Here is an 18,609-nt window from a genome sequence, read left to right as displayed (position 1 = left end):
TTTGCTGTTTTTTTTCTTCATGGCACACACTTTTAAAGATGATGATAACACTCATTTTAGGTATGTTGGGAGTTGTCATGACTAAAATTACTTTTTCTTACTATATCCTTATTAAGGAAAGCTACTTTTGAAAGACATTTTAATGGCCAGCAAGACAGCTCAGCCAGTAAGAGCGCTTGCCACGACTCCTGAGGGTCCGAGTTTGATCCCCAGGGTCCCCAGGGCGGAAGGTGAGAACAGCTGTCCTCTGGCCTCCGTACACATGGACACCCCCTCACCTTCAAAATAAATAGATGAATGGAGTTAAACATCAAAATCAAAATTTAAAAATACTTTTATTCAGTCACTGACCCAAGTCATATTATTTCTAGTAGTTTTGTTTTCCCAGTGATTCTTTTCAAGTTACTTAGCAGTGAACAGTGGAAGGTTTGTCATCATAGTGAACGTCACAGAGGGGCGCCTTTAAAGGAGATTGTGTGGTGCTGGACACTGCTGCTGAGTGCTTCCCAAACACTCAGTGTTGAATTGTGACAACTTCCGTGGATAGGTGTTATCACCATCTTGACTTTCAGATGAGGGAAATAAGAGTTTGGAGAGCAAATAATGGATCCAGGAGGTGAAACCAAGTACTCCGGCTCCAGGGTTCGGGCGTGACGTCACTTAGCCAAGCTGCCAAGCTGATAGGCGGCGCCCTGCAGTGCACAGAAAGATCCTTTCCCCATCACAGCTGCGCGGTATTCTCTTGCAAGAATGCAGCAATGAACAGATTTGCAATAGCTTGCTGTAACAAGTAACGACACAATAGTTAGCCTTGCAAACAAACAATTTCATTTGCAGGTATAAAAATTAGCATAAGCTCCCAGAGGTAGAACTTTAGTGTAAAAGGAAGGATGCATTTCAGTTTTTCATAATAAGATAGAAATGTCTTAGCAAACTAGGAATAGATAGGAAACACCTAAAGAATCTAAAGAATATATAAGGAAAAATTACTATTAGCAACAGGCTATTGGCACAGTGGCCTACATCTGATCCCAACACTCAGGAATCTGCAGCAGGAAAATTTGCTTGTGAGCTTAAAGTCAGTCTGAGTTACATAAATAGTTCAAGGACAGCCTGAGCTATATAGAAAGATCTTAGTGTTCTGGTAGAACCTCCACCTCAGGCCCTGGCACCCCGGCATACATATACCCAAAGAGTCTGGAATGTTCTGGTGGTAGATCCACCTCAAGTCCCCTCCCCCATCTCTTTCCCCAAACCTGCCCTTCAAAGCCCGTCAAACATGGGTCCTCCCTGTGAAATAAACTTGGGGCTGTCTGGCATTGGCCGGCAGACCTCTCGACTCTTTTCTGTCTTCTTCATTGTCTCTTCAATCCGCATGCCTCTACTCAGCTACCCAGCTGACTGTCGGCAGGCCCGACAGACAGAAGATGGCTGGGCACAGAAGAACCTCCACCTGGAACTTGCTCCGGAGTGGCAGCACCAGCCACTGAGATGGTCACAGAAGAACCTCTACAGCTGCCAGGGTCTTCTTCAGACCACGGACAACAGGACCCTGGGAACACATTGCCTCACTTTTGCCTAGACAAGGTAGGCTGGTCCTCCCCACAAGCTTCTACCCCACAACTCTTGGATATTCTGAAGTCTGGGAGACCTAGGCCTGGCAGCTGAAGACTGATGTTGTTGCCCTGAGACCTCTGCCCTCAATGACCATGGAGGACCCTGGGGTGGCTGTCTAGGTAGCCAGCAGTTGGTCTCTGTCACTCTCAATTGGTAACTCAGGTCAAATGTATCCTTCTCAGAACTCTGATGCCATTTGACCACCAGGCTTTGCTTCAGCTGCCTTCTCGGTTCTCTATGTAAAATTCACGGCCTCATTTCCCTTAGGGCTAATAATGCTGCTCTCAGCATCTCCTGGTGAATTAGATAAAAAGAAACAGCTTTAAGGTTTACTTATAGTAAGCTAGGAAAGTTGTCTCACTTCTGTTCTTATTTATCTTTCTCAGACCTGATGATGTGTGCGAGTTTTAACAGCTCTCTACCCCAACTCCAAGGTTTCTGTGGACTGTACTGGTCCCAGCTTTTAGAGACAGGCTAGCATTGGAGAGGGAAGCCTCCCTCCTCCTCCTCCTTCTTCACTCACCCAACCACTTCCATTCAGTACATTTCCTCAGGTTATAGATTTAAAGATTTGTTTTATTGGGCTGAAAACAGACCCTAAAAATGTTCATACCTTTTAACCCAAAGCCATAGCCTTTTTGCTATGATACCAAGATGTAAGTCTGTTCCAGTTTCTTTACACACTTACAGGCTCCCGCAGAGGTCCATCAACCCTCCTGCCAGACTTGTGCCAAGGCCAATCCACAGGGGGGGGGTCCTCCAGACATGCCAGCCCCTGCACTAGCTCTGATGATGCTAACAACCAACCGAGGACAACAACCAGGATGGGGTCTTTTCCCACATCCAGAGAAACAGCAGATGTGAAGGCTCCATACTCATTGAACACATCATCCCTCAGTTTGAAGTGCCATTCCCAAGCTCATGGAACATCACTGCTGGTACCACCCCTCCAGACTCAAGGGCATATCTGCTCTTTCCTCTGGGTCATTCACCTTGCCTCTTCTTTACAACCAGGGCACTTCTCTGTCCCATTCTTTCTGGCAGTTATCACTCTTCCCATGGCTAGCCCCACTCATGAGGCCAATGATAACAATCTATTTTTTCTCCTAGTAACCTGCCTTCTTGGCCCCCTCAAGGAGCAGATGCCTGAGATGTCCACCATGACAGCTAACTGAATGCTTCTTCACTCACACCTCCTGCCATGTGTGACCCCCGGCTCCCAGCTTCCCTCTCCCACTTCACCTCCAAACCAGCAGGAAGCAGTCTTAAGAATTCAGTGCCCTTATTCCCCCATTTGTTATCAAAAACTCACCTTTCTATAATAATTCAAAAAATGGAGGAATATGAGTATTCTGTTGCCCCTTGGGGACCCGCCCAGCATCCTGACATCATCTTATGTAAAGTCCCCTTTAAGAAAAAACTCCTCCCACTCCACACTCTCTCTCCCCCCTCTAATGGCACCTCTCTCTCTCTCTCTCTCTCTCTCTCTCTCTCTCTCTCTCTCTCTCTCTCTCTCTCTCTCCTCTCTCTCCTCTCTCTCCCTTTAATAATAAACTTTCCAGGTGGACATGTGTCTGCATGGTGTGAGTAACTCTCCATCGCTCCATGCCGTCGCCCACTGCCGCATCTGCTTGGTGTATCTCCCTCACCCACCGGGGCACCTTGGCCCAACCTGCCAAGGCCTCCCGGGTGCTGTAACGTAACAATAATCTCTACCAATATTCTTGTTCTAGTTCTGTATTTAAATTTATGCAAATTAACCAATCTTCTTACCACTTTGTCTTCAGACTTGAGACCTCTATATTCCTTCATTTCTTGGCTCACTGAGTTTCTTAGACAAGTAGCATTTTCAAGAGTGCTCATCAGTGTTATGTCTCATGCATTCTCTGCACTTGGTAAGGCAGCCTTACTTAGCTTTTGTATTTGAAGAATGGTTTGCCTGGTGTTAGGAGGTGTGAAACAGACACATTAATTTTTCTTTCAAAAACATTTAGCTATTCTACCATTTCTTCTAAGCATTTGCTTTTGCTGGTGTCCCTTTGACACTGATTTCCATGTCACCTTTTTATGTGCTAGATTGATCATCTGTATTGCATCCAAGAATGATACATGAATGTTGTATTCGTTGAATATTTTCATGCCTAGAAATGCCTGCATGCTGCATTTACAGCAGAAGTTCAGGGTGACTGGGTGTTAACACTCGAAGGCTGTGCTTTTCTTCAGAGACTGTAGACATGGCTCCATCGTCATCTGGCATCAATGTTGCCCCAGAGAAATCTGAGCAACAGAAATGTGAGGTCAAGCCGGGTGGTGGTGGCGGTGGCGGCGGCGGCAGCAGCGTGCGGATGCCTTTAATCCCAGCACTGGGAAGGCAGAGACAGGTGGCTCTCTGAGAGTTCGAGGCCAGCCTGGTCTACAAAGTGAGTTCCAGGACAGGCTCCAAAGGTACACAGAGAAACCCTGTCTTGAAAAAAAAAAACAAAAACAAAAAGAAAAAGAAAAGAAAAAGAAAAAAGAAATAAACAAAAAAAGAAACAAGGTCAACATTTTTCCCTCATTTTTGTTCTAAGAACCTAAAGAAGTCTTGCTTTCTATAAGAAACTTTAGTAAACAAATCCAGTGATGCCTACTTTTCCCTCAGACCTGGGGAACTTAGACCAAGGCTTCACGCATACTAGGGAAATTATACTACACCCCTAGCCCCAGATGGCGTATTAACTATAGCCATCCTCTCTTTTTTCTCATCTATTATATGACCCCTTTCAATTGGCAGTCAATATTTTGTGCTCTTTAATATGTCTTTAGATTCTTTTAACTTTTGAAACAAATATCATAAAAAGACACACAAATATACAGGGATGACACACCATAATTTCACGTCCATAGCGGAGCATCATGATCAACTGGTTTCTGAACATTCACCATTTCATCTGAAGAGTTCCTTATGTCAGTGATAGCAGCTTAACCCTGTGACAATCTCTTTATGACATACATACTTGTAACATATAATTAAAATCGTTTTAGTTGTCTTTTTCTTTTCTTCTTCATTTCCTACAGTGTCCTAAGCCTTTCTCTTTGTCCATAATTCTGTACTCAGGCCTGTCTTGCCAGTGCCTCAAGATTTACAACTTATTACTTCTATAGTGGTGCTGTGTTGGAATCCAATTTCCTAGCATTAAAACCCCCATCCCACAATCCCTTGGATTGCTACAAAGTCAAGCCAGCCAGGAGGCACTAAGTTGGAATTGTACCCATAGCTAACTGCAATGAGGCTCTAAGCAAGGAATCAGGATCCCTTGAAGAGCTTCTAGCAAAAACTTGCAAACTCCACCAGCCAGGAAGAAATGACAGAAAACAACCTTGAGACAGATCAGTCAAGATGGGATTTTTTGCCCCAAATCAAGGCCAGACATAGAAACAGTATTAGGTGATTGGCCTCCGATCGTAGCTTCTCTGGGGAGTTAGTTAGCTCCTTTAATGCGCATGATCCCTCTGTGTCTAATCCGGTCTGCTTCCAGGAGCATCCTGCCTAATGCCGCCTAGCTTCCTCAGCTATTTATAGAGCAACGACACCAGAGAAGAGGAAGACAAGGAAGGCGTGACGCTTTCCTTGCACAACCTTTCTATCCTGCTCGCAGTTCGGTTTCTGTTCCGTGGAGATGCTTCCTCTGCTTCCTGCTTGCTGTTTTTGTCTCCTGAGCAGGAGACAACATACTTCCTGCTCAGACACAGTTTTCAAAACTTAAGGGGGTCCACACACCTCTGGGCCTCTGAGCCTTTCTGCCTCCAAACATGCACTGGAGGAAGCTCTCTCTCCCCACATCCAAACTCAAGTCCCGGTCCCGAGGATGGTATAGCGCTCTTTGCTCACAGGCTCAGGAATTCCATCTTCCCAGAGCCCCAGAGAAGGTGGCTGAGGAGAAAGGGGCCTTCTACAGACAAACTCGATCAAGAGCCCAAATAATAAGGCAGGAAGGGGCCGCTGGGACAGGGCACTCCCTGTGCCCGATACTCTTGGAAGGCACAGGGGTTTCCTAGACTGAATACACAGAGCTAGTGGCGAGGCTCCGGAAGTGCCTGCCTGTCTGTGTCTGCCTCTGGTTGCTGTCAAGGATGCAGCTAGAAGGCAGCCTCAGGAAGGTGGAGACTTGTGGGCCTGTGACCCAGGGAACCAGAGAGAGGCAGGGAATGCATCAGCACCCTTCACCTGCCCAAGCTATGCCCTACCAGTGGGCTTCCCAGAAGTCTCTGAGAATTTCAAGACATTCTATGACCTTCTCAATGTGTTTGCTCATATAGTTAAGTAAACTAGTATAAATTGGAAGGCGAATAACCTCACAGATAAGTAGTTGTTGAAGTTTAGTAAGTGACGAACTCACTGGAGGTAGGCTAAGGTTTGGCTGAATCCCATGCTCCATTCCACAATATCCAACCCCTGTCTCTGAAAGTCAGGGACTGACATGGTGCAGACTTGTGTACGGGGCTCAAATAGCGATCAGCAAGTTGGCTAGCTGGCAAATTGGTTTAATGGTTTGTTTGTTTCTTACTTTTGAGACAGGCTCTCTCTATGTAGTCCTGGAACTGACTGTGTAGACCAGGCTGGCCCCTAACTCACAGACACTTGCCTGGCTTCATTTCTCTAATGCTGGGACTAGATGTGTGTGTGCACCACCATGCCTGGTCTAGATGACCTACAACTACTCTCTCTCTCTCTCTCTCTCTCTCTCTCTCTCTCTCTCTCTCTCTCTCTCTCTCTCTCTCTCTCTGATGAGGCATTGAAGCCAGGCAAATACTCTACTTCTGAATTAAGACCTGATTTGTCCAAGACCTTCCAGGTATTTGGTTTTTGTTTTTGTTGGTTGGTTGGTTGGTTTTTGTTTTGTTTTTGTTGTTGTTGTTGCTGTTGTTGAGACAGGATCTGACCATGTAACTCTGCCTGGCCTGGAACTCTTTATGTAGAACAAGCTGGTCTCAAACTCACAGAGATCCACTTGCCTTAGCCTCCCAAGTGTTGGGATTAAAGTATGCCACCACGACTGGTCTGAAACCTGGCTTATGATGAGAAGGTTTCAGGGATATGACCTAAACCCCACTTCTGTCCTTGACATGGGACCCTGGGAGGATGTCACTCATGCTGAGCCTCTAACACTCCTAACCGGTTCCAGCCCCTAGCCTATTTCTCAGGCCCGTGACCTCAGCTAGCCAGCTCAACAGAAACAATGTGTAATTCAGAGATACTCATCAAATTGCCTACCACGCTTTAAGCCCTTCTAAACTCTGTAATCCAGAGCTACTGACTAGGTCTCTCGGAGTACTGTTGCTCTGTTTCTTAATCCTCCCCATTGTTCTCAGATCCACCACCATCTGTCTCTTGGAGCCGCTAGGTCAAGGTTTCTCCCCTCTGGCTGAATAAGCTGGTCGCCCTACATCGTAGCCAGGCCTCCAGTGTCGTTCTGTGTGTTAGCACCTCTGAGATGCTTTTGCTCAGTGCTGAAATGAATGATCTCAAAGCAACTCTGCCATGAGAACCAGCTTTCTCTGGTCTCTAGACTCTAGAGAAATGCATTTAGCAATAGCTTAAGTTGTAAATCTCACTAGTTTCATGTGGCCTGAAATTATTTTTTAATTACTTTGCACACACCTCTACAAGTTGAACTGCTTGGTCATGGGAACATTTAAAATTTCACACCCCCTGAGCAAAGGCTGGGTAAACTGAAAAGTGCTTTTTAAGCATAATAATCTTTTGATGCCTCATTGTGACGTCAAATCAGGTACAACTGGAGAATCTGTACCCTTGAAACAACAAACTGAACTAAAACTTCTAGTGTGAGTCACTGTGGACAGAAGTGATTCAGCATGACCAAGGGAGTTTATATCCTAGCTGCAGAGAACACAGTGGTTTGCATTTATAAACCAGGGGAAAGCCATTTAGTAAGAAATAAAACCGGGTCCACGCCCCACAATACACGTAAGAGTGGATTCCAAAGGGACCAGAGAAGTTAGAATAAATAATGAAATTAAACAAGTACTGAAATAAAATTCAGATGAAAAAAATATCACTGAGTGTGGGAAAGGATGACTGTAACAAGTCTTTCTCTGTCCCATCAGGCAGTTCCCAAATAATGACAGAGAGACTACTTATTGACTATGAAAGCTTGGCCTATAACTAGGCTTGTTCTTAACTAGCTCTTATAACTTAAATTAACGCATGTTCTTATTAATCTACATTCTACCACATGGCTTTTACCTCTATTCCATTCTGTGTGTCCGACTTGTTCCATGTCTGCCTGGCTCTTCTTCCATGTCTGCCTGGCTCTTCTTCCCAGAGTCCTCTCTGTGCCTGGAAGTCTGGTCTATACCTCCCGCTGAGCCATTTAGCTCTTTATTAAGCCAATCAGAAGGCACCTTGGCAAAGATACATCTTCACAGTGTAAAAAAGATTATTCTACAACAGATAAACATAAGTCAAAAGCTGGATACAACAAGAGAAAACATGATCTTAAAAAAAATTGAGGCTAGGAAGATGACTTCATTGGAAAGTGTTTTCTGCACAAGTGTGAGGACCTTAGTTCGTATCCCCAGCACCCACATAAAAGCTAGGCTTAGCAGCATGTGTCTGCAGTTTCCAGTGCTAGGAAGACAGAGCATCCATGGCAAGTCAGTCTAGCAGAATCTGCAAGCACTGGGTTCAGTGAGAGTCCTTGTTTAAAAATAAAAATGGAGAATTGTTGGGGGACACACTCAACATCAACCTCTGATCTTCACGTTTACACACACAAGTGCAAGTGGGCTGTCACACACCTATGAGCATGTATACACACACACACACACACACACACACACACACACACACCCATACGCACGCACGCACGCACGCACGCCTTAGCTACATTTTTTTTTTCAAAGCCAGAACCATCATGAATAAACTCAAAAGTCAGGCTTGAAATGCAGTTCCGTGGTAGAATTTCTAACATGTATGTGGACCTGGAACTCCACCCCCAACACCACAAAGCCATTCCTTCTATTCATCTCAAAAATAAAGCAAGTGATGAATGTGAAGAAAATATTTTCAAAATATATCACAAATAATAGGCGAGTAGTCCTGACAACAAGAAAATCTCAAGTGTAATACCATACGGAGAAGAGTGATGTTGCTGTGATGTGTTTGCAGTGTGTGTTAGCATTTCCTGTCCAGCTTCCACTCACTTAAGGAATTAATAGATCTCAGAAGCAGGAAGGCTGGAATGCTTAGCCATCTATAGAGAGAGTCCTTCCAAGACTAAGGGGGTTTACAGACCTAGTGTGAATAAGAACCTCTGTTAAATCTGTACAAATAAAATTCTTCTATTGTAAGAAATAGGGATTGCAAGGGTATTTTTAACTGACATTTTCCATCCCTGAAATTTTTCGTTTTGTTTTGAAGCTTGTAGTCTGCTGGCATTCCCTTTCTTTTTCTACATTTATTTTAGAATGTAGCTCCCACAAACAATATGTTCCCTCTGTTGGCAAAGACGAGCTGCTAGACATTGGAGTGCAGCAATCCCAGCTGCGTGTAGGGCTTTGTGAATTCCTACCTAGCCTGTGCTCTGGTTCCCTTGTCCTTTGAAGTACTCCCTGACAGAAGCACTATTTGATTTACTTCATTAGACATTTTTCTGCTAGATAATGTTTATAAAAAGGGTGAGAGTTCAGCTATTTTAAGAACCAACAGCAAATACAGGTATTGATCACTTTCCATGTTTCAGTCAGGGTACTTCCCAGCTGCCAGTTATGGGAAACAAGTGTGCTCAGGGTCCAAGGGCAACCAGGAATGGGAAAAGAAACCTTTAGAATATGGGCCAACTTTAAACATTGTTTAAGATGTGTAATCGTGTGACCCAATGGGAATAAAAAGACTATCATCCTTATGGTCACAACAGCATCCTTTGCCACACGTCCTGGTCATGACTTAGCTTCAGCTGCACGTGCTCGCCACCATGCTTTTTAGCCTTTTCCGAAGCTTCAGTGTCTGAGCCCTGTCACGCACAGAGCTGGGGAGGTATGACCCAGAAGCCTTTTCCCAAACCAAGAGGCTGGAGCTGGCTAAAAGTCCCTCTCACTCCCACCCCTTCCACAGTGTTCCTCAGGGGGGCCTGGTGGGACTGATTTCCCACAACGGTAGCTGGCCGAGTAACCCATCCTATAATGTCCTTTCCTTTTCAATTGTCTTATATTCTTTGCATTCTTTTTTGTTTTGTTTTGTTTTTTGTTTTTTGTTTTTTGTTTTTTGTTTTTTCGAGACAGGGTTTCTCTGTGTAGCTTTGCGCCTATTCCTGGAACTCATTTGGTAGCCCAGGCTGGCCTTGAACTCACAGAGATCCGCCTGGCTCTGCCTCCCGAGTGCTGGGATTAAAGGCGTGTGCCACCACCGCCCGGCATTCTTTGCATTCTTATTTTAACTTTCTGAGATTTTCCTTCAGATGAACAATCATGTCCGCAGTGGCCTGCCCTCCTCCGCCCCATGTCAAACATCAGTCAAGACAATTCTCCCACAGACATCCCCACAAGCCAATCTGATGGAGGCAATTCTTCAAATTTACGTTCCAGTTGACAGCTGAAGCCAATTCTGAGGCCAGTTATGACACCCACCCAAGACAGTGTTACTCCTGGAAGAAGAATAGAATCAACTAAAGGGAGAGGTTAAAGTTTTAGTCTCAGCAGGCTTCACCCCGAGGAAGAAGAAAGCTGAGAGAAGTGAGCTGGGTCTATAAACCCATGTAGAAGAGGTGGACATAAGTACTGCTGCTGTCTGTAAGACCTGTCAAAGTCAAGATGTTCTTCTCTTAGTCTGTTGTATTTCTATAACATAATACCCAGTGCTGGGTAATATACAAAGAAGAAGTTTAATTGGCTCATAATTTTGGCAGCTGGAAAGTCCAAATATCATAATACAACTCAGGCTAACTCTCAGCATAGGGACAAAGTGGATGAACACTAGCCACATATCAATACATAGGACAGACTCATGTTCTAACAGTCTACACTTTAAAAAAATTTTTTTAAATTAGTTTGCCTGTATGGATATTTGCCTACATGTATGTTTGTGCGCCACAGAAGCCAAAGAGGGCACTGGATCACCTGGGACTAGAAGCAGAAGATGGTTGAGAACAGCCAGTGCTCTTAACCACTGAGCCATTACTCCAGTCCCTGAACAACCCACTCTTGCAAGAACTCAGCTCTATGTTGAACTGGACTGGGGTGAGGCAAATCTCATCTCAAAACAGAGATAAAAGGCTGTGTGATGGCTTATCAGGCCTGATGACCTGCGTCCAATCCTCAGAATCCACATGGCGGAAGGAGAGAACCAACCCCCACAAACTGTCCTCTGATCTCAACACTTGTCCCGTGGTATATACACTCCTCTCTCCCCGACACACAGTGAACAAATAAGCGGAATTTTAGTTGCTTACAGCCTTACTCCAGATGTTGTCACCAGAGCAGCTGTGAAAACTGTTTTTCACTGGTCCAAGCTTTGAAACTACAGGTGCTTCATTAGAGAACATTTCAGGGATGAGGCACACTCTAAGACTGTGTTAGAATGCGGCACCACCCAAAAGAGGGTTTTGTGACTTGGGTTGAAGAGGTAGATGCAGCCATGTGTACTTGACCACACAAGATTAATGGGTATTTGAACCAGCTAGAGCTGTGGCGCACGCCTTTAATCCCAGCACTCAGGAGGCAGAGACAGGCGGATCTCTGTGAGTTCGAGGCCAACCTGGTCTACAAAGTGAGTTCCAGGACAGGCTCCAAAGCTACAGAGAAACCCTATCTCTAAAAAAAACAAAAATAAAAATAAAATAGAGAGAATTCTGTTAAGCTCAGTGCCCATCTGTACTGGTTAGATTTTGTTTGTTTGTTTTGTTTTGTTTTAGTTTTTTGAGACAGGGTTTCTCTGTGTAGTTTTGTTGCCTGTCCTGGACCTCACTCTGTAAACCAGGCTGGCCTTGAACTCTCAGAGATCCACTTGTTTCTGCCTCCCGAGTGCTGGGATTAAAGGCGTGCACCACCACTGCGGGGCTTGTACTGACTGGTTTTATGTAAATTTGACACAAGCTAGAGTCATGAGAGGGGAAAGAGCCTCAGTTGAGGAAATGCCTCCATAAGATCCAGTTGTAAGGTATTTTCCTATTTAGTGTTCAATGTGGGAGGGTCTAGGCCATTGTGGGTGGTGCCACCCCTGGGCTAGTGGTCCTGGATTTGTTGTACCCGTTTTGCGAAACCCCCAGAGACCATCAAGGAGCAGGTTTCCAATGCAAACACATAAGGTTCCTTTTAGTCAGGTTCAACCTGGGCCACCGCATGGCAGATGGAAGGAAATGTGGAGGTGGCTGCAAGCCCAGGTGTAGAGAGTTTTTATAGGGAAAAACCACAAGCCGGGAATTGGCAACTTGGGATTGGGCAGAAGGGATATGAGGCAAGGTGATTTTTTGAAACTATTGGTCTAGACTTTGGGTGGGAAACCACATTTGAAACCATTGGGTTAGACTTTTTTTTTTTGGGGGGGGGGACCACAACCCACCAAACAGGATTATCTGGATTGCTCAGCAGGATTATCTAGATATCTCCAAGGGCCATACGCCACAGACAGGATGTCTGCAGGAGGATACTGCTCTGTATCTGTTCCAGTTGTCATGGCACATTCCTGAGGTCCTTGCTGGAACTGAGTACAGCAGGTGGTCTGAGATGTTTGCCCTTCCCCTAAGGTAGAGCCTGTAAAGTCAAGTCTAGGCCTTCACAGGTTCTACAAGAAAGCAAGCTAAGCAAGCCATGGGGAGCAAGTCCATAAGCAGCTCCCCTCCATGGCCTCCGCATCAGCTCCTGCCTCCACGTTCCTGCCCTGATTGAGTTCTGTCTTGCTTTCTGTTGGAGATGAAAAGCAATGAGGAAGTATAAACCAAATAAACCTCTTGGACCCCCAACTTGCTCTTTGGTCATAGTGCGTTGTTACAGCAATAGAAACTCTATCTAAGATACCATCTAACAGGGAAGAAACTTGATCATGGTAGTAAAAAAGATACAGAAGAATATTATTTGAGAAACTACTTGGAAATGTTTGGTAAGATTGAAACTATACAAGTTGTGAAAGACAGGAAAAAAGAATGGGAAAAGGAAAAAAAATTTCATTTCATAAGTTTTAATGATCAAGAACCAATTGATAAAATTGTTTGGAGATATTGCATAACTGTAAAGTGAGAAAAGCCCTTCTAAACAAGAAATGCAGTATACTGGATCACAAGGAGGCCATGGGGCGGTGGATTTGGCAACTTAACGGGTGGTGGAGTTAATTTGGCTGTGGAGGGGGGGACTTTGGTCAAAGAGTAGACTCTGTTGGTGAAGATGTTGGCAACAGAGGTGGTTATGGAGGAGTGATAATGATACACTTTTTTTTTGGAGGCGATAAAGGAAACTATGGTGGCCCTTGTTATATGAGTAGAGGAGACTGTCCATGATTGTAGTGGGCCATGGTACGGAAACTAAGGTTGGGAGAAGAGGAGGATGTGATAGTTACAATAAAGGAGGAAATTTTGGTGGTGGTAGTAGCTACACTGCATTTGGAAATTTTAGTGGACAATTGCAATTAAAGTGTTGGAGGAGGACACTCAGGCAGACCCTTTGGTAGTGGCTATGGATCTGGTGGTGTATGTGGTGGGTATCGTAGCAAAGGGTTTTTAAACGATTAGAAAAGGTCTGCAGTGTGCAGCAGGACAGGAGTTGTCAGGAGGACTGTGGGTCACTTTGCGGCCATCCTCCCAAATGCAAAAGTCTGCCACAGACGAAGCCGTGAGTCATAGGAGAGTTACTGTCACTTAAAGCAGGAAACACTCTTTGCTCAGGACTGTCCGTCCACAGTCTACAAAAAGTTCAGTTACAGCCTGGAGAGATGGCTCAGAGGTTAAGAGCACTGACTGTTCTCCAGATTTCACCACAAATTTAAAAAAAAAATAGGAATTTTTCACTTTAAAAGAAAAAGAAAGAAAACTCAGTGTGAAAATTGATCGATCCTGTCCAGAGGCAATGATTATGACCATTGGATCATCTCCCACCTTGTCCTGGTAAATACTTGGCTTGACGAGAAGGTTTTAACTCATTGTTTTCCACAAGAAGGGTAAAGTTAGCTTTAGGATGCTATGAAGCCACTGGGGTTATTTTTTGAAGAACAGCTCCTAACACCCTCCCATTGAAATGACTAAGTCTGAAAAGTGCAAACTGGTGGGGGTGGAGGGGGCAGAGACGTGGATAAAATTTCTAGGAATGAGAAGACTCTTACTGCCTACTAGGACCCAAAGGCATGGGCTTTGGGAGCATCGGAACATGCAGCTTCAGTTCAGTCAGCTTGGGCAGGCTGATATGTAAAGAACTAGAGTCCTCCCCTGGGAGAAAAAACTCACCGATATGAGGACATTCAGACTGTGGGCAGCTCATGGGGCAGGATCACATTAGCACTGAGAACCTGGTATTGGAAAAGGAATACTGTATTATACAAAAATTAAAACCTACAAATCACTCAAAAAGTTTCTGCCACTCATTCATCTAATCACACGGGTGCCAGAGAGGAATGATGGATGAGGACAGTGATGTCTTTTATTCTATTCTTAACTGTGAGAGCCTTTTATTAGTTTCTTGGATGACTCCCTTATGTTGGACCATGTGTAATATTATACATTTTTAGTATATTTAGCTTAAAGTCAATTCTAGGTGTTAAGGACATTTCAGAAAAGAACTTATAATAGTTTCTCACTTTGGTGTGTATTTACCCTCTATGAGGATACCATGGGAGATACGGAAATGGACAGTCCTTGGGTTTGGATCTGGATACATCATAGCCAAAGACAAATATTATTCCTCCCTTCCCAGAGCTCCCTTGTTGTTAAATGTAGTTCCGGGGGCTGAGACAGAAACTGAGAAGGGAGCTGACTCTGGGGAGGGCTCCATAGTGCCCTGTTTGCTTTTATTTCCCTTCTTGCAAGAAGACTGAAATGCAGACATGAAGACGGCTGGGGCGCTAGTTGCTAGCTGGCAGTTCGAGGTGACCACTGATGGTGACAGATGCTGTTTGTGACGCCATGGTGACCTGCCCGGAGCCGGTCTCTGTCTTTTCCCATCGCAGTCAGCTTTGGAGTCAGAAGCCCAGCTGCCCTCGGGGCCCTTTCTGACTCTGCCTGCACGGGGAATCCATCCAGGCTGGGTGAATGCAGAAGATGCGACCAGGAAGGAGCACCTGGAGCTTCCCAGCTAAGATTAGATTATCTTTTACCCCCAAAGCAATCAATGCTTACCTTGCTTGTGCTATATTTGAGTTTCTCTGTTTCTACTTAGCTGAATTCCTTACAATTTGCAATTGATATAAATTGGGCCTTGTACATTTGTACCTACCTGTAACAGTAATTCTGTGTTAAAATATTTTTCACCCGTGTATTGCCCTAAGCGACTACTCTTTTAACTTCTCTCTCAGTGCAGTTGCTCAGGAACACCCCAGGCAAGTCCCCTTGGGCCATTATGAATCTGTCTTCTTTCGCTTTTGCTTGGCAAGATCATATCTAGCTCTTTACAAGCGCTTCTGGATTCTGCGGGTCCCTATTTCTTCCTGGCCTCCCTCCTAACTGATTATTCTACCAGGAGCTTTTATGAAGCTGGAACCTGGCCGAGCCAGCTGGAGAGAGGCTGGGTTAGAAAGGATGAAGGTTAATAAAAGAAAGGGAGTTGGCTCTTTGCAAAAGAGCTGCCTAAAGCCTTCAAATGCCTCACTCCATTCATCCAATGGAACCAGGCAGGCAAAGCTGCCGGCAGAGGAGAAGCGGTAGTCATATTTGGGTCAAAATTAGTTTTTCCTTGTTTTGTCTTTGATTTTTATTTCATTAATTCCTTGGTGAATTATTCGCCTTGGCTAAAATTTACTAAGACACCCCCTCCCCCCAGCCCTGGGTCTGCTGAGGCAGGAGGATCTTGAGTTTGAGACCAGCCTGGGTTATTGGTAAGGTCCCTTTTCAAAAAACAAGCTCAGGAATGGATACTCCTATCCAACCCTACACATGCCATTTGTATGTTGTATAAGTAATGCCTATGAGAAAATTAATCCTGCGGGCAACATGCACCCCCAAAATTGCTATGAATGCAACCCAGTGTAAAACTGCAAACTTACTTAATGTTACAGGATTTGTTGTTGGTTTGATTTTTTTGTTTTGTTTTGTTTTGTTTTGTTTTGTTTTGTTTTGGTTTTTCGAGACAGGGTTTCTCTGTGTAGCTTTGCGCCTTTTCCTGGAACTCACTTGGTAGCCCAGGCTGGCCTTGAACTCACAGAGATCCGCCTGGCTCTGCCTCCCGAGTGCTGGGATTAAAGGCATGGGCCACCACCGCCTGGCCTGGATTTGTTGTTTTTAATGATTTTTTTTATTGCATAAGTTTTGGTAGACAACAACTTCATGTCACAATGTCAGAATGTTAAACTAACCACTTTCAAAGGAAAAAAAATCCAAGCAGTTTGTACCTGTTCCCCAACATTCTACAGAGATTAAAGGAGGATGAGGGAGGAAGCTAGCAGAGGCAGTGACCAGCGAAACTGGGCGGGGCAGCAGAGGCCTCTGTGAGCACCCTCATGTAGAGGCTTTTGCCCCCCCCCTTTTTTTTTTCCTCCTGAGGCAGGGTCTTATTTAGCCCACCCTGGTCTCAAACCTGCTGTGGATAATCTTGAACTTTTGATCTTCCTGCCTCTTCACCCCAGAGTGTGGTGATTACAGGCATGTACCATCACACCCTGATTATTGTTTCCCTTAACTTAAAGAAAGGAGCCATCGATTGATTTCAGATGGGGAAAATTTAAAAGCCAGGAGGCAGAATGTTTAGTGTTGCCAGCGAAGAGCAATAGATGAGAATTTTAGCCCCCACAAAAATGAAATGACGCATCCAGAGGACACGAGAGTACCTGTTAACCTCCCTGTGATCTCCCCACCTTTCATGTATTTACTAAGTTACATTTATTAACTTTTTACTTATTTCCTTGTGTGTGTTCATACCACAGCACAGGTGTAGGAGTCAGAGGAAAACTTGTGAGCGTCTGCTCTCTCATTCCACCATGTGGCTCCTGGCCTTGAACTTGGGTGTTCAGACATGGCAGCAGCCATCTTTCCTTGAGCCATTTTGTAGACCTGCTTACCTGTCAGATCTCTTGTCTTTCATAGCTCTCTCTCTCTCTCTCTCTCTCCCCCCCCCCTCTGTCTCCCAGTGTTGAGGACTGAATCCTGGTTCTGGGTCATGCATGTAATAATCAAGCATTTACCACTAAACCACACACCCCAAACTACTTTTTATATTCATACTTTAAGTTTCTGCCTAATCAGATTTTCTTTTCCCATATTTATGCCATTCCACTCTTATGCTCATAATTTTGCCTTTAGTACCTGGAATAACTTTCAATCCATTTCCTACCCACTTCTCAAAACATAAGCCAAATGATTTTCCAGGAACCCTTTGCATATCTCATATAAACTACTTACCAGAATACCAGGAAAGGGTGGGCGATTTGAAAGTTTCCTTTTAAAACTCTGAAATTTGAAGATCTAATCTCATAAGTCCTTGGTAAATATTTCTTGATCTTCAGCAGGACTGATAATCTATTATCCTATCTACTCAAAATTAAATGTGACCAGCCACATATTACTACATATATTACTAGCATATACTATATATACTATTACTATACATATTACTTATAATGTCTTTGTTTGAAAAAAATTACAAAGAGATTTAAAATAAATAGTATCATGCAGGACAAAGAGTGAGAGAAAACTGCTCACAACCAGACTATATAAACTTGGGTACAGCTGGGATCTTGGGCAGGAAATAAGTACAACTCTCCAGTGATTCTGTGAAACTTCTTGCAATGGACCATCAGAAGCTTGAACAATCAACAATACCATACAAGATGTACTAGCACAAAGTAGTATACCCTATGTAACACGAACAGTACAGTGGGTCACTGTGTGTGTGCCTGGGAGCCAGCTTCCAAAGGTCACATTTCACTTTTGTTATTTCTGCTGTGAGAACTCAGGCAGGTTGCTTAGATTGCCTCTTCCTAAAGTTTGCCCACTTGTAAAGTACAGATTCTGCTAACGTTGTTTTCACAGGACAACTGACTAAGGGAGTTCATATGTACCGCAAGGGCACGTACAACAGTTAGCAGAGGGTGGGGGTGGGGGTGGGGAGCCTGAAAGAGTGAGAATGGAGGGTGGTGGTGCGTGCCAGTAAACCACCTCTACAAGGGGCGGAGTTCAAGGTCGCCCTCAGCTACACAAACAGCTTGAGGCCAGTTTGAGCTGCATGAGACCCTGTCTCAAAAACAGATACATGCAGAGAAATATAATATGTATTGTTATAAACAAGTAATAATTGTTGTTGCTATTGCTATAATTCATCATCTTTACACATGACCCATGCCAAAAATACAATTTGTAAAGCACAAATTCAGTTAGACAAACTAATAGTTCTTTTGGAATACACTCTGAAACTGATACCGACTGAGATTGTTTTAAGAATCTAAAATGAGGCAGAATTCTATTACTTTTTTTCTGTGTTGGAGCTCAAGCCGAAACCCAGGGCTCATGTGCATTGGCATTCTTGAACAAAATTTGAGAACAGAAGTTTCCAAACCTCATTTTGTCTTTTGCTGCAACAGCTCTGCAATCCTTTCAGGGAATTTTAAACAAATGTATGGTTTTCCTATGTAGCCCAGGATGGCCTCAATCTCACCGTCCCTCTTTCCTTAATTTCTCAGTGCTAGAGTTACAGGCATGCACCACCACATCTGACTTTATCAGTAGCAATCTGTACAATCTGTAACGAGATACAGATCTTCACACTTTTAAACACATAAAGAATATGACAGGGTTTCTAGGTTCCTGGACTTATCTATGCCTTGCCTTCCCCCTCGTTCTCTACTTTCTTGCCTCCTTTTCCTTT

The 18,609-nt window shown here is 44.2% G+C and overlaps 1 long non-coding RNA gene across 2 annotated transcripts; it reads right to left on the bottom strand.

The window, feature by feature from the left end:
• Nucleotides 1-316: 316 nt before the first annotated feature.
• Nucleotides 317-17,798, bottom strand: LOC121822806 (uncharacterized). Of its 2 annotated transcripts, none has more exons than XR_013044824.1 (5): nt 17,148-17,798; nt 14,046-14,107; nt 7,865-8,062; nt 3,391-3,894; nt 317-781 (listed from the first exon to the last, which is right to left on the bottom strand). It is a non-coding gene; the product is annotated as an uncharacterized LOC121822806 (long non-coding RNA). The 2 variants fall into 2 exon arrangements; XR_006064057.2 differs by having other exon boundaries at nt 3,391-3,556; nt 17,148-17,789.
• Between the last annotated feature and the right edge of the window lie 811 nt (nt 17,799-18,609).

Source organism: Peromyscus maniculatus, chromosome 15 (genome assembly GCF_049852395.1).
Source record: "Peromyscus maniculatus bairdii isolate BWxNUB_F1_BW_parent chromosome 15, HU_Pman_BW_mat_3.1, whole genome shotgun sequence".
NCBI classification, from domain to species: domain Eukaryota; kingdom Metazoa; phylum Chordata; class Mammalia; order Rodentia; family Cricetidae; genus Peromyscus; species Peromyscus maniculatus.
Note: the sequence above shows the minus strand (reverse complement) of the source record. Positions and strands in the feature narration are given on the sequence as shown.